The 24,895-nt window shown below is 38.2% G+C and overlaps 1 long non-coding RNA gene and 1 other non-coding gene across 2 annotated transcripts in view; both read right to left on the bottom strand.

Moving 5' to 3' along the window:
- Positions 1-24,421, bottom strand: part of LOC124788166 — a 38,650-nt gene extending 14,229 nt beyond the window's left edge. Inside the window, exons 1-3 of the long non-coding RNA XR_007016065.1 lie at positions 24,160-24,421; positions 23,888-23,998; positions 17,094-17,452 (exon numbers count right to left, since the gene is read on the bottom strand). This is a non-coding gene — a long non-coding RNA (uncharacterized LOC124788166). The remainder of the gene's footprint in view (positions 1-17,093; positions 17,453-23,887; positions 23,999-24,159) is intronic.
- LOC124791015 lies at positions 24,368-24,486 on the bottom strand. Its single transcript, XR_007016456.1, has one exon. It is a non-coding gene; the product is annotated as a U5 spliceosomal RNA (small nuclear RNA).
- Positions 24,487-24,895: the final 409 nt, after the last annotated feature.

Here is a 24,895-nt window from a genome sequence, read left to right on the forward strand (position 1 = left end):
TGAAACACAGATCAATCTCATAGCTCGTTTTTGTATTTTGAAATTTTTTTCCACTTTTGCATCATTTCCCCAGAATATTGTGCCATATGAGATCGAGGACAGAAATATGAATATGCAAAATAATTCCCAAATGATTGCTTCCCTGTCAAGATAGGGCAAAATAGTTCTTAGTGCAAAAGATGCTGAGCTTGCTTTCTTGAGCAGGTAGTCACTATGTTCATTTCATCATAATACGTTATCCATTTGTATTCCTAGAAACCTTACATATATTTTCTTGAGCAGGTAATCACTATGTTCATTTCATCATAATATGTTATCCATTTGTATTCCTAGAAACCTTACATATATAATTTCATTTAGTTTCTGACCATTGCCATCTATTTCAAGGGCTTAAAGCTTGTTATTGGTTATCTAAAGCTGCAATATTTTTCTTATTTTTGAGAGGTCTAATGATAAACTATTTGCTGTGAACCATTTATACACTTGTGTCATTTTTCAGTTATAATGTGCATTGACGATTTCATACCCTTGATCAAGATATTACTATCATCAGCAGAAAGTGCTAGATTTTAATTTACTTATGCTGGTGGATCATTAATGTAAAGTAAGAAGATATGTTGTCCAAGGTTCAAGTATTGGGTTACACCATACTTAATAGTTCCCCACCCTGATTTTATTTCTTCACCAACCCACATTAGGGCAACTCTCTGTTTTCCGTTACGTAAGTAGAATTCCAACCAAGCTAAAGGTTGGTTTCTGAAGTCGTAGTATTAGACTTTTTGTAATAATATGTTATGTTTTACACAGTTGAAACCTTTAGTGAGATCATAGAAAATCACTATGCGATACCTTCTACAGTTCAGATCATCTAGCATTTCTTTGTAAGACTAAATATTGCCCCCTCTGTGCAAAGCCCTTAACGAAAGCCAAACTGAGACGATGGCAGTGAGCCATTTTCTGTAAGGTGTTCATATAACCTGTTGTACACAACCATGTCGTATATTTAAAAGAACTGGCAGCAGAGAGATATTACATATGTCTCTCACCACCTTTCTGTATTGGCATCACTGTAGCGTGATTTAATCTATTAGGAAATACCGATACCACAGTTTCCATAGACTGGTTACATAAATAGCACAATACGTTGCTGATGAAGTCACTGTATAATTTTAGTGCCCTGATTGATATTCCATAATACGCAGAAGACTTGGTGATTTTCAGTGTTCTAATAATTTTTATGATTTCACTGGGTATTCTGGATTTGAAGTGCCATGTCACCGTTGGTGTATAATGGGGAAGATTAAGTAGTTTTATGGCTTCTGATGGAGGCTGGAAAACACTGTAAATTGCATCTTGCGGCAGTCATCTACCCTTGTTGGGAATAAGATCACTGAGCATAAGATAAAGCGAGACATCAATATTTCTAATTATCTATGGTTGCTATTGGTTAATGGAAAATCAAGATTAAAATCCCCACATAAAATAATTTTACTGTTGTTCTTGTCAAGTTTTGCAGGGGCAGTTTCCAAATGAGCCCATCGGATGGTGCCTTGTAGCCAGTGCTCAGCATATGCAACCGAGTTGGAGCTGCACCAGATGCAAAAATCATCGACATACAATGCCGGGGTAACCGCAGGCCCAACAAAGGTTACAAGTCCTTTGATGGCTATGAGGAAGAGTGTGACACTTAACATAGAACCCTGTGGGATACTGTCCTCCTGAATCCAAGGAATGCTCAGAAGAGCCAGCAGGATAAAAACTTGTGGATAAAAATCGGAAAAAAGACCTATTACTTCAAGACTGTCAGACTGCTGTTTCCAATCTGAGGAAATGGTCACTTGGGGTCATCATACCTGGAAGCCACACTGATACGGGGACAAAAGGTTCCGAGATTCGAGTATCCAAGATAATTGGAAGCTAACTATCCTCTCAAGCAGTTTACAAAGTATTTCATCCCAAGACGACGAGCCTGGCTCTCCTTCCATGGTGTAGCCAGGGAAGGAAAGGCTGCCGGGTCATACGAAACAGCATTCAATGATCCTTCACCATTTGAAGACACGACCGTTTGAGAACGTCCATATTTTTGCAGCTTCATGCGCCAAGCATCCACCATGATACCAACCTCTCTGATCAGGGGCTCTCCTCATGGGTGCCACCCAGCCACAGAAAGGGGCCCCTGACATTGTGGCCACTGCAGATTCTTCCAATGATTCAGGAAGACAAGCAACCATTCCATGGCATACATGGGAGGGAAAAGATCAGGTACCTGAAGTGTGATCCCTGTGTTGTCAGGGGGCTCAGTCAGATGGGTACATAACAGCCCCATCACATGGACTCACTACATGTGCTTGTGACCTAGCTGGGTGGAGGGGGACTACAGTAGAGAAGGAAGAGGTCACACCATAGATGCTAGGGAGGGAGTTCTTCCCAAATGGCTCATACGAAAAACAAAAAATTTAGAAGTGGAGGTCAAGCCTCATGCGGGGATCTAAACGGCAAAAAGGACGAAAGAGAACAGGCAGAAGGAAAAAAATTGCAAGCAATACAGGGAACCAGGTGGGTAGCCAGGTTGACATAAATCAGAACACCAAGAGAGGGAAAGGAGAGGGTAGCAGGGAAGAAGCAAGGATATGGAGGGATGGGCAAGGTGAAGGAAATGCAGCCAGGTAAGGAAGAATGGGCTGCAACAGCTCGGGGCAACGTGTGCGCCACGCACAAACTCACGAAAGAACCATGAACCCCCCGGCGGGAAAGGGGGGGGGGGGGGGGTGGGGGGAGACAGCAGACACTGCTTTTGCAGAACATCTGATTAAAGAAGGCCTCAAGGTGCAACATGAAGTCTTACAAAACATCCACAAAGGGAGGAAGACGTGAACTATCCTGAAATTATGGAAATTAAAAAATCTTATGTCCTCTTGCTCAAGCTCAGTACTGAGGAATCGGACACAGTTCCATTACCCACCATTCCTAACTGCAAATACTAATAATAATTCCACCCAGTCCACTTTGTAAATTACCCATCCTTCTTTTATGCCCCAATTTTCCTTTCTTTAAAGTACTGTAGTTCAACTTACCCTGTTAAAATTTTACTTTGTACAATTCAACTTTTCACTTGCCTGTTTGTAATACTGAACCTGGTAAGGACAAGATTATCTTGTTCATTCACTGCCTCGGAAAAGGTCACCATATACTGCTCGATTTACTCACAACTCACACATTTATCTATGAACCCGAGGATGTCGCAACAGCCGAAAACTGAATTGTAAATTAGTAACAAATATTTTAGAATATTACACCAGTGTCATGTTTCTTTTTTTTCCACTAATAACTTCGATTGAATTCACAATTTACAAGAAGCAGAGCTGAAATTAGATTTGCCATAATTTATGTGAACTACCTACACTAGGGGTATACTGGATGTAGCTACTTTAACAAGGCCCAATATGGGTCCCAAAGGGGCTATCAACAGTTAAGGCAGTCCAAGGGGCTGTACTATTAGTACTACATGATTTTGTAAGCAAGCGGCACACCTATACCATTCCATTAGATCTAACCAAGGTATTAGGCATTGTCTCTCACAGCATTTTAAATAAGGAACTTAAAAGAAATGGAATAACTAAAACAGAACTAGCACTTCTGAAATCATATTTGATATTAAAAGACATGATATAACTAAAACAGAACTAGCACTTCTGAAATCATATTAGATAAACAGAAATAATATGGATGTTGTAAATTTAAATTAAAAAATCTGAACTTCTCAAAGTAAAATATGGAGTCTCACAAGGATCTGTGCCAGTTTATTTGTTGTCTACATGAACGATCAGTCCAACGTATTACCATATAAATCCACGGCATACGCTGATGACAACTTTCTTCACACCACACAATTTGAATACTGTTGAACAAACAATCATCATCATGATGGAAAAGGCAGGTCAGTGATTCCAGGAAAACAGGTTGACAGTAAATAAACAATAAAATAGAATGTGTCTTATTTTCCCTTAGAAATATTAATAATGCGCAAAATGAACCCTGGAATTCTGTATAATTGTTAAGGTTGCATCTCAATAGTAAATTATGTAGTAATACCCACACAAAAGCTCTGCAGAAAGTTTGCAAGACTTTTATATTTCATGAGAGACTGAAGGAGAATAAAGAGCTCATTCTTATGGCATACTATGCCTTTTACCAAGAACATTATGGAATGGTTCTTTGGTAAGACTCTGCTGGGATAAAAGCCTTTTGCTCTAGCAGACAGAAGCCATTAGATGTATTTTGGTTTAAGTAACTTCTTGCAGGCTATATTTTACTGAGCACTAACCTATTTACAGTCCCCAGATTTACTTATGCATGCCGAACAGAATGTTCATATGTTTGAAAGTACATCAGATGTGCACTCATATCGAACCAGAAACTTATTGGACTTTCCTTGGACTCAGTTAAGTAAAGTCTGGAAAAAATTATGTCCTTATGAAAAATTATGTTCATTTATTATGAATGTGATTGTGAGCTAACAATATTGTAACTTATGGCACAAAACTTAATTTGTAGTCTATGCAATCTGTGTAACAGTAGTGTCTCACAGAAACTTTTAGCAATGTGATGCAAACAATTAATGCATTAATATGTCCAAGATCTTTCACTACCCCTGTATGCCACTTATCACTGTTCCCAAATAACAAACATGGAAAACAAAATAGTACACCTTGAAGATTATATCCACAGATCCATTTCTTTTTGTACACATTTTATTCAATGGCCTCATATACTCACTTTTCTATACCTACAATTGTAGTAATCTTAACTAAATTGAATGTGTTAATTTAAGATATCTAAAATGACTATTTGAACATATTCAAATTTTATGATTAATAGTTTGGCACTGAGAGGGATATAAAAGAAATTTATTGTACCAGTGGGATTCAAATTCAACAAACTGCCAGTCTACATGCTCGACCACTGTAGCGACACATAAAGGCCACTTAAGAAATCCCTCATACTCTACTCATAAATCTCTGGAGAGCATTTGACCTTTTCCTACAGCCTACTTAGGTGAAATGTTTTAGGAACTTGAAATGTGCACCTACGTGCTTTTACTCACATATTTTGAACAAAATCAGTGATTCCTCTCCCATGCCCTCCCCTAGTTAGATTTAAATTTGGAATAGGTCTACTTAACTCTTGAACTCTCACTTTCTTCTACAAAGCTCCACTGGAAATGGGTCTCTTTATGAGATCATCTACAGAATTTTCCATGTTGCTTGCATAGTACTTCATCCACTTTCAAAGAAAAATACTGATGTGGTGTCTGAGCAACACAGCACCCACAGTGCCAGCAGAGATGATGTCAGATCAGAGCATGCACATTTGAAAACAGGCAGCTGTATCCATCCTCTTGCGTTGATCATGGCACGGCTGATCATTTCATCACTCAACACTGGTTTCTAGTTATTGTGGAGATTGTGTTACAAAACACATCTTCATCTGTTTTATTTGCTTACCAGCACACACTGGAAGAGAAATGAGTTCACATTCAAAGAGAAACGGCATGCTGTACCACATTAGAACATGATCAACAGCCGCCACATGCTGTGTAACAAAACTAATTATGTGATGAGGTAAGATGAGCAATATCTATGAAATGATATTTATATATTTTAGTGTTTTGTATAATGATTTATGTATTAGCAACATCTTATACAACACCACAGTGGTTTACAAGCAAGTAAAACTATGTCAGTTTCAATCAGAAGCTGACGAAAGACGAAGCTTTATTGCAATTATACAAAAAATACATAAAAATTTACAACAAGGTACAGTTAGCTACAAAAAAACTTACAAACATTAAATATTACAGATGGCAGTAATAGCGAGAAACAACAAATGAAGGAAAACATCCGAATTAACACATTTAGAAACAAACAATGGAAAATCCAGGACAGAATGTAACAACATTATAAAAAGGATAGCTGCTACTCTCACCATATAGCGGAGATGCTGAGTCGCAGATAGGCACAACAAAATGACTGAATAAAAAAGCTTTCGGCCAACAAGGCCTTTGTCAAAAACAGACAAAACACACACACACACAACTCACATACACATGACCACAGTCTCTGTTGTCTATTTTTGACAATGGCCTTGTTCGCTGAAAGCTTATTTTGTGACAGTCTTTTTGTTGTGCCTATCTGTGACTCAGCATCTCCACTCCATGATGAGTAGCAACTATCCTTTTCATTACATTGTTTGGAAACAAAGTTGCTCAAATAAGCCATCCAAAGGAACAAGCAAGCTATGTGAATATTCACTTGAGTAGTATTGCTAAGAAATTAGAGCAGAAATTTCCAGATACCTAAGTTTTACTCATTAGGGACCAGCCAGCAAATATAATGTGCTCCTGCCAACAACTGAGACAGGGTGCAACTGTGGTATGCCAATTAAAAATAAAAATTTGGCAAGTCTAGATTCCACTCCAGTTCATACCCTTACAGAATGCATTAAAACCACAAAAGCAAATAAGCTAAAACTCTACTTATTCTCAAAAAAGTGGTGGCAGAAAATGTAGAAAACTACAAGACAACTTCAGTACTGACTTCAATTCTAAAATAACAGAAACAATAATGAAAAACAGGCTAATGAATTATCTGAAAAAAAAAATCTTCTTTACAATGAACGATTTGGTTTCAGATCCAAAGGAGGTGCAGCACACTTTATGAAAGCAGTTGTTCTTCAAGCACTGGGCAAAGGCGACCACGTGGCTGACATCATCTTGGATATGTCAAAGGCTTTTTCACACTGTTAAACATGGAATCTTGTTACATAAACTAGAGATATTAGGAGTAAGAGGTGTGGTAGTTACTTGGTTTGAGTTTTATCTAGAAGAGACAGCGCAACAAGTTGAAATTTCACATGTTCCATGAAGATTACTGGTAAAACACAATTAGACTTGAAATATATTAAATTAGATTTACCACAGAGAAGTGTATTGGGTCCAATCTTTGTCCTAATCTATATTAATGATTTCCCATAATGAGTAAAAAAAAAAGTGAAATAATACAGTTTGCCAATACCAGCAAATCATAGATAAAACACCAATATAGTTAATAAAAAGTCATGATGGTGATTATGTGTTTAAAGGGACTAAACTACTGGGTCATCAGTCACTCCATTTCACGAGAGAAACATGTAACTAGGTAAAAAATGAAAAAAGTAGGGACTTAGATGCTCCCAACTATATAAGCTAGTCATGGAGTTTTAAAAAAGGGTGTGACAGTAGTTGTAACGTAATAGGTAAATTAAAACTGAGATAACCCAGGCACCATCTTGCACACGAGAGTCCACAGGCACAAGATGAGGGAGGAAGCAAGCACCCTGCAGTGGCATGGGAGGGTACCAGCCGCTGGGGGAGGCTCTCCCTGCCACAACCATCCCTAACGCTTGAAGTAGGGGACTATTACAATTGAGAGTAAAATCAGCTTTCCCTCAAGAAATTCAACACTCCTGTAATAGCTGTCTCATCATCCGCAAGCATCTGAGGTAGTGAGGTAGGCAAACTGAGTGTGTTGCAGATCGGCCAGCAGGGTGCACTCAACAAGAACGTGCACTATCGCCAGTAGACTTATCGCAAATTCCGCGAAGAGAATCCTCCCAATGCAGATGGAACTCATCGGTGAGTCTTGTGTTGCCAATGCGTAGTCTGCACAACACAATGGCATCTTTCTGAGAGGCATGGAAACATCTATGCCACACTTTAGTGGACACCTTAACTGCTCCTAACATGTTTTGGGTCATAGTAGCCTGCCATTCTAATTCCCTGAGCATAAAAATATTGCGTTGAAGTTGTAATCGTAAATCTGAGCCCAGTATACTGAAGTCCCAAGTTGATATGCTGTAATGGTGTCTTTAAAGTGAGAGTCAGCAAGTTCATTTCCGGGAATATCTGTGTGTCTCAGTGTCCAGATGAAGGTCACTGTCTTTCCAGAGCTGTAGAGATCAACCAGTATGTCCCAGATATTGGCAACCACAAGATTTTTGGGATATCACAGGGATATGTAGTGTTGGCAGAAGAGCCAACACTGTGTTGCTAGAGGAGGCCGAAATGGACGCGTTTAATTACACGCTGACTGGCGCGAGGTCTGGAACAGTTAAGGGAATTAATAGTAGCAAATAAAGTACGTAGTTGATATAATACTTAACTTTAATCCGCAATTGGAGTACATCTCTCGTTACTGTACAAGCTTCACAATATTAATTATCAAATGCTATGGCGCCTTGCTAGGTCGTAGCAAATGACTTAGCTGAAGGCTATGCTAACTATCGTCTCGGAAAATGAGAGCGTAATTGTCAGTGAACCTTTCCTAGCAAAGTCTGCTGTACAACTGGGGCGAGTGCTAGTACGTCTCACTAGACCTGCCATGTGGCGGTGCTCGGTCTGCAATCACTGACAGTGGCGACACGCGGGTCCGGCGTATACCAACGGACCGCGGCCGATTTAAAGGCCACCACCCAGCAAGTGTGGTGTCTGGCGGTGACACCACAGGATATGCCTTTCAAGCAACTCATGGAGTCACTACAGATCAGAAAGTTTGTCATGGCAAGCCTCAAGGCCTGAAATACGGCAACCAACTCTGCAGTGTATACACTGCAGGCACTTGGCCGAGAGTGCTTCTCGTATCCCCTTACGCGTGCAAAGGCATAACCAACCCTGTCGATTTCAATCTGTCCATCTACATGTAGATGCATACCGAATTAGAACAATCGTGGAGGATCGAACAAAACGTCGGAGAAGGGTAGGATCAGCATCCTTCTTGGGGACGCAAAAGAGGTCCATCCATATCACAGGACATGGTACAGATCATGGTGGGCGTCAAGAGGGACGCTAGAAACACACACTAAAGGAGGCTGTTGGAGGTCCTTCAATAGAATATCAAGTCAGATCCCAGCTGGTCCACCCAGTTTTGTGTGGTGTGCTATCAGTCTGAACTGTTAGTTGTGGAAAAGAGTTGAGTGACATGAGTGAGTAGGCATCTTACACATTGTGACTGTGTAATTAGCAAGAAGCAGCTGTTGTTTAACCTGCAGTGGGGCACACTGGCTTCCACCCAGAGGCTCTGGAAAGGGCTCATATGGAAGGACTCCATTGCCAATCACATGCCAGTGTGGTAAACAGGGTCCAGCAACCTCAGTTTCGGTGGTGCTGCCAATTCATAGGCAACACATCCACCTGGCATAGTAGCTATTGCCCAGAGTCCCAATACCTTGAAGTTGAAATGCACCTACTTCTTGGCTGACATGAGGAGGTTACAGCTTGGGCATCGTATGCAATCCCTGCACTGTCAGGGGGCCACCACTAAGTGGGTACCTGAAAACCCAACTATGACAGCCTGGTTACTGCAGTGGATCAGGTGCAGAGGTAGATCCACTTGATTGATAGGTGCAAAGGATAACAGCACACAGTGGACAGTTAATGGTCCACAGTAAGGTGTCCTTCCCCAAACAGCCCGCATTTCTGTACCATTTGGAAAGTGGAGGTCAAACCCCTAATGGGGACCATAATTTAAAAAGGCAATAAAATTGAGTGGGAAAACCATATAAAAAAAAGGTGAAACGAGCAGAAATCTTCAGAAGCCAAAGCATAGTCAAAATATCAAAGGAAAAACATGACCAAATAAAAACACTCCTGAATGAGGTTTTCACTCTGCATCGGAGTGGAAGCTGATATGAAACTTCCTGGCAGATTAAAACTGTGTGCTGGACTGAAACTCAAACCATTTGTCACTTAACTTTTGACACCTACCCGCACACCACAACATCACTGGCAAACAACTGCCGACTACTATCCACCCAGTCTGTCAGATCATCTGTGTGTACAAAAAAACGCAGCAGTCCAGTCTCCCTTTCGTGGGGGTGGGGCACTCCTGACCATATCATTGTCTCTAATAAACACTCGTCATCAAGGACAACACATTGGGTTCTATTACTTAAGAAGTCTTCAGGCCACTCACATATCTGGGAACCTATTCCATATGCTCGTACCTTCATTAACAGTCTGCAGTGGGGCACCGTGTCAAATGCTTTCTGGAAATATGTAAGCTGCCCGTTGCTCTATGTCCATAGTTCACAGTATATCATGTGAGAAAAGTGCAAGCCGAGTTTCACAAGAGCAATTCTTTCTAAAGTCATACTAATATGTAAACATAGGCTCCTGTCTCAAGAAAATATATTATATTTGAACTGAGAATATGGTCAAGGATTCTGCAGCAAATGGAGTACCTGGTTCAGTACAACACATGTAGGTAAAAACAGTTACTGTTCAAGAAATTTAATACTGCTCCATCCATGTAAGTAAAGTCCTTTGCCACATTTTTGATGCGTCACTTAAGCAAGGAATAGTTCCTGAGAGGCTTAAGTATGCAGTTGTAAAACCGCTGTATAAGAAGGGGGATAAGACGGATACTGCTAACTATTGGCCAATATCACTACTGACAAGCTTTTCAAAGGTTTTAGAGAAACTAATGCATGCCAGGATAGTTAAGCATCTCAGTGAACACAATAGCTTCAGCAAAAGTCAGTTTGGATTTCAGAAAGGTTTGTCAACGGAAGATGCAATATTTGCATTTACTGGCAAACTCTTGGAATCTATCAACAAAAAACTGAAAGTGATTGGCATATTTTGTGACCAAACAAAAGCATTTGACTGTGTAAATCACCAAATTCTTTTACAAAAAGCTGCACATCTCGGTATAAGTGGTGCAGCAGGGAAATGGCTCGACTCATATCTGTCAAACAGGAAACAAAAAGTTGTAGTAGATAGTCAAGACGGTGTTCCAGTATCTTCAGAGTGGGGTACCATCACATGTGGAGTGCCGCAGGGCTCAGTTCTGGACCCCCTGCTTTTTATTATATTTATAAATGATCTTCCTCTCTCTACGGAATATTGTAGATTCACCTTTTTCGCGGATGACACTACACTACATATTGATAATTCAGCAGACAAACTTGAGGTAACGGCAAATAAGGTTTTAAATGAAACCGTGAACTGGTTCAACATTAATTGTCTTATTTTAAATTACTGTAAAACAAACTACATTCAGTTGTTCCATCATCTTTCAGGCGTGCACTCGGGACAGCGACAATTCTTCTTGCGATATTTCGGCTAGAAACCTCCCAGCCATCTTCAAGGCGAGTCGGAGACTGAGTTCATAGCATTTGCACATGCCTATTTATACGGAGTCACGTGATACAAAGCTGCTGAGGATTGAAAGCGCATGCGTCAAAGATATCAAAGTCGCCACTACTGCGCTAATCATAGATAAGATGTATATAGCAAAGATAAACATATAAGCGCAGAGTGCAAACAAAATAGTGCTGCTGCGAATCCACCGTGCTTGTAAACAAATAATTAATCTTTAAAAGTGGTAACATCTGTCGGAAGTGAAGATGCAGAAATTCTTTCCGAACGAAGGTGTGAAATAAGCGGTTTCCAAGCATTGTCAAGATGAAATCCTTCGTCGCGGTTTAGCAGGTTGTCAGCTAGTTGTATTTCTACAGCTTCCTTAACAACTGAGTCCCAGAAAGATGAAGCAGTAGTTAAAATCTTAACATCTTTATAATCCATGGCATGGCCAGTAGAAATGCAATGTTCGGCAACTGCTGATATGTTGGACTGAAGAAGACGTGTGTACCGCTGGTGTTCAACGCATCGTTCCTGTAAAGAGCGCGTGGTTTGCCCTATGTAACGTTTGCCACACTCACAAGGGATTTCATAAACTCTCGCCTTTCGCAAGAGCAGATCATCCTTAACGGATCCCAACAAGGCTGCAGTCTTAGCTGGTGGGCGGAATATCACATCAACTTTATGTTTCTTCAAGATTCTAGCGATTTTAGAAGAAACATTACCCACGTATGGGAGAAAGGCTGTAGATTTCACTTCCCTATCCACTTCCTCATCCTTTTCCTGCGATTTTTCTGCAGTTTTTATTTGCAGGGCTTTCTTAATTTGCTGTTGCGAATAGCCATTTCTCCTAAAAACTGCCTCCAGGTGTACAAGCTCATCCTGCAGGCTGTCAACATCAGACACTACATGAGCCCTGTGGACCAAAGTTTTCAGAACACTCATAATTTGCAATGGATGGTGGCAGCTAGATGCCTGCAAATACAGGTCTGTGTGTGTGGGCTTACGGTATACGCAATGACCTAGGCATCCATCTTCTTTCCGGCGAACCAGCACATCCAGAAACGGTAAACAGCCATTCTTCTCTCGTTCCATAGTGAACTTGATTTTTCCGTGAATGGAATTGAGATGTTCCAAAAACTCTAGTAGTTTATCCTCTCCGTGGGGCCACACTATGAATGTGTCATCCACGTATCTCCAGAAGACTGTCGGTTTTAATACTGCTGAGTTGAGGGCTTTCTCTTCAAAATCCTCCATAAACAAATTAGCCACCAGGGGGGAGAGAGGGCTCCCCATAGCGACACCATCAATTTGTTCGTAATATTGTTCATCAAATAAAAAATAAGTGGAGGTTAATGCATGCTTAAACAAAGCTGTTATATCATCCTCAAACTTGCTGCTAATGAGATACAAGGAGACAGCCAGAGGTACTTTGGTGAACAATGAGACAACGTCAAAACTAACTAATAAATCTGTGCTATTGAGCTTCAGACCTTTCAACCTACTGATAAAATCTGACGAGTTGCGGATATGAAGTTCACATTTCCCCACAAACGGTCTCAACAGAGAGGCTAAATATTTTGCCAATGAGTATGTTGGTGCACCTATACTGCTAACTATTGGTCAAAAAGTCAGCACTTTTAAAATCTGCTCAAGAATCACAAACTACATTCAGTTCCACAAAACATCCAAAGATGAGGAAATATTTGTAAAGATAGGTGAGCAGACAATAAATAGGGTAGATTCCTCAAATACCTAGGCTTGCATATTGATAGCAAACTGAATTGGTCAAACCACATAGTGGATCTGTGCAAAAGACTAAGTTCAGCAACATACGCATTGCGCATTGTTTCTTCTTATAGAAATATGGAAGCCATGAAGTCAGCGTATTATGGTTAATTTCATACAATTATGGCATTTGGAATTATATTTTGGGGAAGTCAGCCACTGGCTAAAAAAGTACTGTGTGTACAAAAAAGAGCCATAAGGATCATGTGTGGAGTCCATCCTAGAGCCACATGCAGGAATCTTTTTAAGAAGCTTGAAATACTTACATCCACTGCGCAATATATATTCTCGTTGATGTGCTTCATAAGGAAAGAAAAATCCATCTTCAAGCTGAATAGTGCATATCACAGTCACAATACTAGAAGGAAACATGATATTAACTATGAACAGCCAAATCTAAGTATGGTGCAGAAAGGAGTCCATTTCAGTGGCTGTAAGATTTTTAATGCCCTCCCTTCAAGAATTAAGTGTTTGGAAGATGATGATCTCTTGTTTAAAAAAACCTTAAGGCAGTTCCTATTGCAAGGGTCATTATATACATCAGAAGAGTTCCTGAACTACAGTGTTTAACATTTCTTGTACTGTAAATTGCAAATGTATGCCCAAATTTGTATTTATAATACTGAATATTTTTATTGTAAACATATATTTTGCAATATTTATTTCTCTGTAACACTTATTATTTTGTAATCTTTATCTATCTCTAAAATGTATTTTTGTAGTGGGACCTAAGTTCCTGTTTACTGTTTTTTGTTTTGTATCTCTATCTATCTCTAAAATGTATTTTTTTGTAGTGGGACCTAAGTTACTGTTTTTGTTTTGTTTTATGTATTACCATAAATTCTGGCCAAAAGCTTGTAAAATTGACACGTTCCATATCCTGTGATAGTGTCACAGCATGGATCACCGGAACAAGAGATAAATAAATAAAAAAATAATAAATAAATAGATCTGTAATTTTATGGGTCTGCCCTTTTACACTTCTTATATACTGGAGTCATCTGTGTTTTTTTCCAGTTGCTTGGGACTTTCCATTGGGTAAGATATTTGCAATAAATGCATGATAAGTAAGGAGCCAATGCTGTAAGGTACTCTCTGTACAACTGAATTGGGATTCGATCCAGGCTGGCAACTTTTTCATTTTCAGCTCTTTCAGTTATTTCTCTATGCCAGGGATGCTTATTACTATTTTGTCCATACGGGCATCTGTTTGCAGGTCAATCGACGATATGTTTATATGAGCCTCCTGCGCATCCAATTTCTTAAATGCGAAATTTAAAACTTTGGCTTTCATTTTCCTGGGCATCTGTTTGCAGGTCAATCGACGATATGTTTATATGAGCCTCCTGCGCATCCAATTTCTTAAATGCGAAATTTAAAACTTTGGCTTTCATTTTCCTATCTTCAAGTGCCACTTCAGACTGGTCTAGTGACTGGGTGGAAGCCTTAGACCTTCGTAACAATTTTATATAGGACAAGAATTTTCTTGGGTTCTAGATCAGATCTTTTGCTATGACAGTAGTAGTAGTGTGCTTCACACATAGGTATTTTCCACAGACGCACAAATCTCTACTAACCTTTGCCTCTCGTCATTTGTGCATTCCTTTTGAACCAAGATCTTTACTTCCTCAGCATTTTCTGAATTTCATTGTTTCCTTAATCCATTTACTAGGAACATAGTTCTCCAGACCACAATTTACTACCTCTTTAAAATTTGCCCATAAGTCCTTTACATCCATTTTACTGGAACTAAGTGATATCAATTCGCTAAGTGAGACGCTAACAACCAACTACTTATCTGCTCTTTCTAGCAGAAACACTCTCCTCCCCCCCTTGACTAATTTATTAACTTTCATAACTGTAAATGCTGCAACGATATTATGACCGTTAATCCCTGCCTCTATACCAATTTGTTTGATAATATCTGGCCTGTTTGTAGCTACAAGGTCTATGTTATTTCTATTGTGTGTGGGCTGTCAGACTATCTGCTCAAGACATGTTTCAAAAAACGTATTCAAATTTCATTTACATCACATGGATCCCCACTTGAAATCAATAGTTTATCATCATTACAACTACCTGCAGGCAGCTGCAAGCCTATAATCTTCTGACAAACACATCTGCTACTTAATGCTCAAGCCAACATATGAGCAACAATACTTTTGTATGAACATATTGCACTTTACACACTTTGATTTACAGTTGCACATCACCTAAGTATCCCTGATACAATATATTTCTGCCACATTTGAAGAGTACATGGTATTTCCAATCCACCATGATAATTAGTGCTTGCTTAACATTTCAGTTAAGCTGTGCCTGTAGTGCACGTCTTGCAGTTTGTGGGTGAGATTTCCTTTTTGTGGGGACAATAAGTCTGACAAATAGTTTTTTCTTGGTAAATGACACCATAGCAAACAGTGATTTGTCTAGGCATTCACACTTTTTAAATAAAAATATTTAATTGGGTGGTGCATTTGTTCTATATACATATATGTGTTATGTCACCATTTCATCTGTGGCACTAGGGCTTGCACTGTGCATTATGCAGGTAGTTATCCTGCAAGTAATAACTAAACTGCAATGTTCTGGATATCTCTGAAAGACAGCTAATAACATCATTTTAAATGCAGCCACATCCCCCAATTCAATAAAGCTGTAATAGTTCATAAGCTTAGGCTTTTTTCTCTAGGCCCTTAATTTTTCAACTGATATTTCTTCTCCACAATTGGTAAATATGCCAAGTGCAAAATAATTTTATCGCAGGTGGGTCCATTATTGCATTCCATGTATTACAGAAAGAAACAGCCAAGCCATACATGAACACCTCTGATGAAATTTTACCAACCTTCGATCTTATAAACTCAAGAAATATGGACATCACTAGGGTATTGGTCCAGTTCAATACAAGGAAGGCACAAGGGAAAACCTCTTTCATATCTTCTAGCACTAATAATGTTGCTAATTCGAAATGGTAGCTATTTAGCTCACATGTTGCAGACACACAAACGCAGCGTGTCCATATTTCTTCGAAAGTTCATCTTGGGCCTTATTCATTATGATCAACACAACATCAGTGCTTTGCAGGCTTGAATGAGTTCTGGTAACTACTCCTTGGGCTTATAAAATAGCAAACAATGATTCTCACCTGAGACCAGTTCTTGCACATCAGTCTCTCACTAATTGCATTGTTCTGCAGTCTTCCTCATGAGCACAAATTGTAAGAATGTTCAATGTTTGCAAGATCTTGCATCATTAGGAGATGAATTCTTTCCTGTTCAAAACAGACTGAATCTCTGATTTTCTCAACTACAGCCAGGAAAGGGATTTTGTTGGGTATGTCTGCTACTACTTACTCTTTAACTTACATCAATGTGACATAAGTCATTGTTGTGTGCATCATGTGTTGAAACAAATGTTACCTGGCACGGGCCACCTGTGATCTGGGTAACTTTAATCTGTGCTAGGAACACTCCATTTTTTTTCATGTATTTGGCACCCTTTCTTAGTGAAATATGTTGATCTGAGCAATGGCAAATATATTAATGTCTCACACAACCATTAGCAACAACTTTAGAGCCACAGTTTTTAACAAAACTGTCTTTCTTGTCTTCTCAGTGCCTTCTTCCCACTGTTATAAATCGGAAAATGATCACAACTACAAATTTTCTACACTAATCTGAACATCATGCATTGTCTACAATGTTTTACATAACAAATTCCTCATGATGTCTCAAAATTACAATCACACCACTTTGTCTTACCCCCACATTCTGTTGCTTGAGGTCCCACCATGATAATCACACTGATGATCCTTGAAGTTAAATTCATAATTGAAATTTTTATGACAGGCATTATACTGATAAATATAAGACTTCTGACTTTTTTGAAAAGCTGGAATTATACTAAATTTCTCAGGATGAACCTTTGATGCATGCTCGCTCAGATGTTTGTTAAATTTTTACTGCTTCCCATACGCTGAACACTTGAACTGCTTACCGTCATTCAAATCAACAGAGAAATAAAAATTTAATTCTTTTAACACAAAACATGCAAAGAACAATTTCTCTTCTCGTGGCTTTGAGAGCACTGGTGTTGAAAACTCATTTTCCACTTTTTCCACTATTACCTCAATTGTGATATGCCAGCCTTCAAGCTGCAGAGCCTCCACTTCTGCAATTCCTGTTTCTTCACAGAGACATGGTCTGGCACTTTCCTTCTTTGTCACTCACACTTGTTTTACCACAGTGGAAGTGAGTGTGTCACCTAACCTCAGTGTCATACGATGGTGCATTGTTGCTGTGCACTTCCAACCTCAGCATGGATTGTTGCAGCAGCACTGTGCTCCCTCCAAATTTGGGGAAAAGAGTACCACATGTTATCCCACTTCATCAATAGTCTGAGCCATTTTGTTTTGGTTTCTCTAACAGCATATTGTGTTACTGTGGTGTGGAGATTACAACACATGCCACAACTGCAGACATTTACCTGCAAACAAGCAAAAACATTAATCAGGCAACTTTATTTTTACAAAGCGACTCCTCATTCACTCTGTACCTCAAACGTAAATTTAAGCAGGAACTCAAATTACTGTAGTATAATTAAACTTGACAAGCTCAAAAATATAGTGTCCTTTTTCCACATTGTATACATGTGATTTTTTTAAATATATTTTCTTCATCTCAGTTCTCCATTAAGTATTTTCCACTGGATGTACAAGAAGTTCAACAGAGTCCCACCAGGTCACAAAATAAAGTGAATACAACATGGAGCTGTTGATCGAGTGCTGTACTTCAGTAACAGACATGGATACATAGCTATTAATAAGACTTAATATAAAAAACAAGGAAGTGACTGTATGTGAAGATTTCAATGAAGACCTCATTCAGTATAGTTATAATCGTGTGCATCAATTTACATACTGTGGACATTCCCAACAATAATAGAAGGATACAGCACAACAGCAACTGATAATTTATTTTTAAACCTAACGTTTACAAAACACGCCCCATAATAAATTGTTTATCTGACCATTATGGTCAACAGGGAGTGATAAAGCATCCCCATCAAACCAGTTTAACAAAGAACATAAATGTAAAATTAGTAAAATTCATAAGGCAAATAATATTCAACTCTCTGATGTCACTAACAGTGAGACAGTTGATTAAACTGAAATCTTTAGCTGCTAAATCCAATGTGTAACAGCACAGCAGATCCGTTAGACCTCCTTAAACAGGAACTGCATACTCCCCCACAAGACGTCATTTGCTGAATCATCTGCTGGACTGATCACAAAAATCATTAGATCACTGTAAAACAATGTTATGAAGGTACTTCACCCAAAGTGTTAAAATCTTTTGCTGAATTGGTAGCACCTGCTTGTATTACCTACTTAACCAGTTGATAAGTCAAGGTGAATATTTCCTGAAAGACTCCGGTATCTGCTAGTACAGTGTCTGTAAACTGAAGAGTGAGCACAGCTTGCAGTGGGGGAAGTGGTCGTTCCCAAAAGCATGCTCTAACTGTCGTACAGGATGACTAAGACTCAATTTTCCATCTAGCAGCACAGTGTACCATGCAGTGATTATATCAACTCTGTACACATTCCTTGCATTATTTACTAATTTCGTGTCATATGCTTCTCCTGGCATTTCTACATACTGTGTTGACACAAGTTCAAAGGCTCGCTGCAGAAGGGCTGGACTTCTTGTGGTACAGGGGTTGCTCTTCAGTTTGCAGACAGACTACCACCCCATTAATAAGCAACTTACCTCTAATTATAGACCCATCCCCTTTTGAAAAACAATTTTTAAACGTAAGATCACTTTGGCTTTCATGAAGGCTTCTCTATTGAGTACGCAACATAACCCCGGATCTAGTAGAATTAAACGAGATAAATTTTCATGATGGCACTTTCCATTATGTTCCAAGGCCTTTGACTATGTAAATACAAGTTCTACTAAAGAAATTTAAATGCTATGATATCAGAGGCATTCTTCTTGCATGGATGACATTATTGCTTAACAACAGAAAACAGAATATCACATTAACAAATGACTAAAACATGAATGCAACTAAATTTGGAACAAAGAGACATTAAACACGGTGTGCCTAGGTTCCTACACTTGACCCAGTACTCATATTAACCACGTAAATGATTTAATTGGGATATTACAGCATTCTTCTACAGCTGCGATGTCCGCAGAAGACACCAATTTCGCGATGAAGATCCCAAATAAATCTATATAACAAAAAATCAAGAGGATAATGAAAGAGGCTAACAAATGATTCATAGCAAGTAGTTTAATGCTTAATATTACAAACACTCATTTTATTCAATTCCAAACTAGTCACAATGACTTACTGGGTACCAAAAGAAGAAATGAACTGACACATATTCCCCTGGCATTTTTGCACACTGTGTTGACACCAATTTAAAGGCTCTCTGCTAATAGCTTGTCACATAATTGACTAAATAGAACCCTGACTCATAAATGGGCCGGATCTTGAAAAGCCTGCTCCACTCCTAGAAGTGGAGATAATAGAGTAAAATAAAAACAAAAAGAACTGAGAGGAATACTCAAATGAATACCATACAGGAGAAACACCAAGTTGGTATACAATATAACCTTTTGTATTTATAACTATCTTGTTATGTGTTTTAATGTTTTTTTTTTAATTAGTAATGAGAATGAATTTAAGAAGAACTGTACAATTCACAACCAGAATACTAGAAGTAACAATAATTTTCACATGGGGTGTTACATATGGCGCAAAAGTCTATAACATTTCACCATTCAACAAATTGAAAAGCCCAAGATACTAAATAAACAAAGGTAAAGAAAACTGGTACCTCATTAAAGACGACGACGACCGCAACCCTGCTATACTATATACTCTAATCTTACCCTTACGATTCCTAAGTCAGTGATATGTAGGGGGCTGTAGTATATCCCTAGAGTAAAAGTGTTACATTATTTTGAACAAATATTTTAGTGCACTTACAAAGTAGTTTTATTGTTTTTACACGTTATTTGGTATGCACCTAAATATTTCTTTCCTAGCTTAAAAATAAATTTTTGTGAACTATTATATAAGAATGAGTTATTCCTTTTTCCAGACCTTACTAGATAATAAAAAAGAGGTAGGAAGCATATAAACGCTCTTGGTTACAATGGAATAATTTAATTTTCTGTGGTTCTTACTGCCCCGGCTCAGCACTCGAGTCCAACTGTTATTTCTGTGACAAATCGTAACTGTAAGTTGCAAGTAGCAACTAAAAAGCGCAGTTAACATTCTTTGCCTAGTGCCATCCGTTGACCGACATTCGCACTTCTTTATAAGAACCTTGTGCCTCACGAGATTGATGTACTGTGTCTGCATATTATATGACGACATGCACATTCAGCACCAATTATGGCTGGTTAAACACAGCTGTGTTCCTGAATGTATTACATCAATAACACGCAATATTGCCTTTTTCTCCAGAAAATATCATTTAGAGACAAGTAACCTAAAAAGTGCATTTGATTCTGCTTTCAATATGACCGTTGTGGTTAATACTACACATGCCTACAGGACTTGGCAATGTTAACACAGCAGAACGCAGACATCTGTATAAGTGTAATGAAATGAAAACAATATTATTGAGTCATATGAATGCCTCATACACTAAGCAGATTCAGAAGGATGTAGGTTGCAGTAGGTACTGGGAGATGAAGAAGCTTGCACAGGATAGAGTAGCATGGAGAGCTGCATCAAACCAGTCTCAGGACTGAAGACCACAACAACAACAACAACAACAACAACAATGAATGCCTCACTTTTGTTCTGACACAATTCAAGACACCTAAAGAAAAATTTTACACCTGGTGTTACACATGGCAACTGCACACACAAGAATTTTTTGCAGACACTACAACCACCTACATAAGTAAGCTTTTCCTGGGTTACCTTCAAGTACTGTACTTAAACAATTCCTGATTTAACTGGAAGATCTGTAGTTCCCACTTTCATATCAACAGACTCAAAATGCATATTCTAGACCTCCGACTCTGTTACAGGTCGCACCAATATTCTCCAACAAGTCTCTACCAATAATTAAATGGTGGAAAATTCACGGGTATGGGACCGCTTAACATGTGGAAAATGAGATTTTCATTATTCACTCACTGTATTTAACATTTATCATTCCTTTAAAATAGCACAACAACATCAATTAAACACAGTTCAATCACTCATACTGCACACTTATTTCATAATTATAGCACTTTTAAACTGCAAATCCTCTAAGAGACTTCTTGAATCTTCACGATTCTCTCTCAAGAGACTTGATGTGGTTAAATACGCATAACAACCAGTAATCAGAGTCGGAACTTTGGTCAAAGAGCAAAACTTAAAATATCTACAAAGTTACAAGTAAAAGTGCTTAGCTACAGAAGTGTTTTTTCTAAATCAAAAAGGTGTGAATTTGCAACACAGATGACTGGCCAGACATGGTCAGAAGTATATTCAGGAACACATTTAATGAAAAATTCAACAAATTCATGAATATATTCAAGTTAAAATTTGAGGAAACGTTTCCTAAAGTAGTACATTCTGTTGGGGGATCTAGCAGGAAGACTTGGGTAACAAAAGGTATCAGAAAATCCTCTGAAACACTCAAATATCGGAGATCTATCAAAAATTATAAGAGTGACCCAGCCTTCTTACAGTTTTTTCTCAGGTACAAAACTGTTGCAGGAAGCAAAGAGAATCCAAAATGAAGAGACCATACAGAACTCAAACAATAAAAGCAGAGCTATATGGAATATAGTAAAACAAGAAACTGGTAACTCAAAATCAAAGCAGATGAACATAAAAATTAGAAATAAAGGTAGTTTAATAGATAATCCTAAGGGCCTGGCAAACTTTATAAACAACTACTTTAGTAATATAGCAACAAAACTGCAAGAAAAGCTTCCTAAAACACAACACACAATGGCAAAGAACTATGTATCTCACACAATGCTACTGCTAGCCACAAATGGAGAGGAAATCAGTAGCATTGTACATAAATTCAGGAGTAAATCATCCACAGGTTTAGATGAAGTTCCAATGTATATACTAAAAGACTGCATTAGCAGCATAAAAAACCCTTAGCAGACATTATAAATGAGTCATTCTCATCAGGTTGCTTCCATAATTATCTAAAGCACACAAAAATTCTTCGCATACACAAAAAAGGTTGCACAGAAAATGTAGAGAATTACAGACCAGTTACATTGCTGTCTTCTTTTTCAAAAATAATGGAAACTATTATGAAAAACAGACTTATGGACTACTTAAACAAATACCAACTTCTATGCAAAGAACAGTTTGGTTTCAGGACTGGAAAGGGAACAGAAGCAGCTATAGAAAAATTTACAAGAGTAGTTCTAGAAGCCCTAGATAAAGGAGAACAAGTAACAGGGATTTTTCTAGATCTCAGTAACGCATTTGATACAGTTGACCACGAAGTACTACTAAGTAAACTTTAAGCACTAGGAAGAGGGTGGAGATATCTCAAATTTCAAGTAGCTCAAATTATTTAGTGAAACATCTTTCAGATGAAGAATATTAGAACATTGGAGTGCCTCAAGGGAGTGTGCTAGGCCCAGTACTATTTCTCATTTATATTAATGACTTCCCACAGTGGGTAATGCAAGATGAAACAGTGTTATTTGCTGATGACAGCAATATAATAATCACAGGCAGGACACCAGAAATGTTAAATGTAAAAGCTGAAAAGGCACTTATGGCAGTTCACAACTGGTCAAATAACAACAAAGTAGCCCTTAATGTGAAAACGACTAATAACATAAACTTCTATATAAAGAAAAAACCGAATATGACAAAATGAAACCATAGAGTGTGTAGTCAGCACAAAATTTTTGGGTATATATGATGATCATACAATTAAAATGGGATGAACATATTAGGATGCTTGGGAAAAAAATTAGCACAGCATGTTATGCCTTACGAATATTAGACACCATGTGCAATAGTTCATGCCAGAGAATGACATACTTTGGACACATACATTCTATAATAAGTTACGGCATAACATTCTGTGGTGCAAATGCCCAAAATGTGAAATATGTGTTCAGATAGCAAAAATGAGCTATCAGAATAATGAGCAAGAGTCACAAAAGAGTGCACTGCAGTGAGCTATTTAAAAATGGGGTATTCTGACAATCCAAGTGAATATATCTTGCAAACTACAGTTTTTATTCACAAAAATATTGAGCAATATTTAACAAACAGGTGCATACATGATCACCAATCCAGAAACAGTAATTGCTTGTACTTAGACAGAATGAATAAAACTAAAACCCAAACCACTATGTTTTACCACAGTCTTAACATATGTTAGACTGTGGTTTTACCAAGGTGTCAAGATATACAAAAAAAAAATTGCCAAAAGAAATAAAAAACATAAAGGAACTCTGTAAATTTAAAGCATTCCTTAAAGAATATTTATTAAAAAATAGTTTTTACTCGATTAGAGAAGTCTTGTGATCTATTTCTTTTGATTGAAGCAGGTTCTTCTGCATTATGTAATTCAATGATAAATTGTGTGTGTAATATACATATATTATGAATTTATTATTTATAGCTTGTATTTCATTTTCTTACGTGACAAAATAATGTACATATGTATGTATAATTCCGACATTCATACAAATAAATTTGTTTACGTATGAATAAATATATAAATAAATAAAACTACGTCTGCAAAATCACAATGATTATTAAACATTTTTGCTGTCACTAATTACAAGCAATCTAACTTAGTATTACTAATATTTACTGTAATGAAAGCCACTTAATGGAGGATGTTTTACATTTGCAACAACGATCCCATTTAAGAAATTAAGTTCATCGAAACACTTAGAAACTAACCTCTCGTCTGACAAAGACAGTCTAAAGACGCATTGGCAATTTCTCCAGATCTGTAGACAATGATATTTTGAATTATCGCTTTACTGAGTGACTGAAATGTAGTTCGGGTACCTGTGAACATACCAATACGTTAGAATTCGTTTTCTAAACACGAACTATTACGGTACTGTATGGCTTCTTACATATTAATTACACTATTAATATTTTCACAATTTTTTCCTTAAAACAAAAGTAAAGCCAACGGAAGAAAAAAAAATGTAAAACATACTTACTAACGACAGTTTTGTTGGGATGCAATTTTCTGTGAGAAAAAGTGTAACTTTATCATACGGTGATAAGTCGCGGAAATAACACTGGCAGAGGGCGAACCACTGCGAAGTGTTACAAGGACCCGGACTCTTTCACTGCGACAAATCACAGGTAAGAAAAACAGAAATTGGTCAGGTCATCAACTCTGAAATAATTTTGAATTGTATTTGTGGCTCAGCGTAAGCCGAGCACTTCGAAAAATTAGTTATAGACTCATTTAGTGTTCCCCTCCACGGAAATCTTTAGTAAAAGGCGAAAGATTTATTCGTCTTGAAGGGAAACAAGAGTAACGTGAACAAGCGTTTCTGAGGTACTTATGCCTTTCCATCATATGCCCTTTGAACAAGAACACATCACGTAAGCAGAATTTCTGGACATATTTCACCTGAAATTAAGTGTTAATTGTTGCTGACTTGGAAAATGCATTCTGATCTAGAGATATTAACACATGTAACTACCACCAAAAGCTGTTTCACGAATAAAGAACCATTACTTGGCCTGGATGGTTGGTGACTTCCCATCCGCTATTTTCACTGCGAGGCAAGAGATGGCAGCACATACCACGGCGGCTCTCGTACTTACGGTTGGCAGCACCGATTGCCTTCGTGAGGCTTTGTGATGAGCAGGGAAACAGTCCTCCCCGCTTCCCTTATGTTTCAAGAAGTAATGAATCTTGTACATGTCCTTGCATTCAACCAC

This window comes from Schistocerca piceifrons, chromosome 3, assembly GCF_021461385.2.
Source record: "Schistocerca piceifrons isolate TAMUIC-IGC-003096 chromosome 3, iqSchPice1.1, whole genome shotgun sequence".
Lineage (NCBI taxonomy): Eukaryota > Metazoa > Arthropoda > Insecta > Orthoptera > Acrididae > Schistocerca > Schistocerca piceifrons.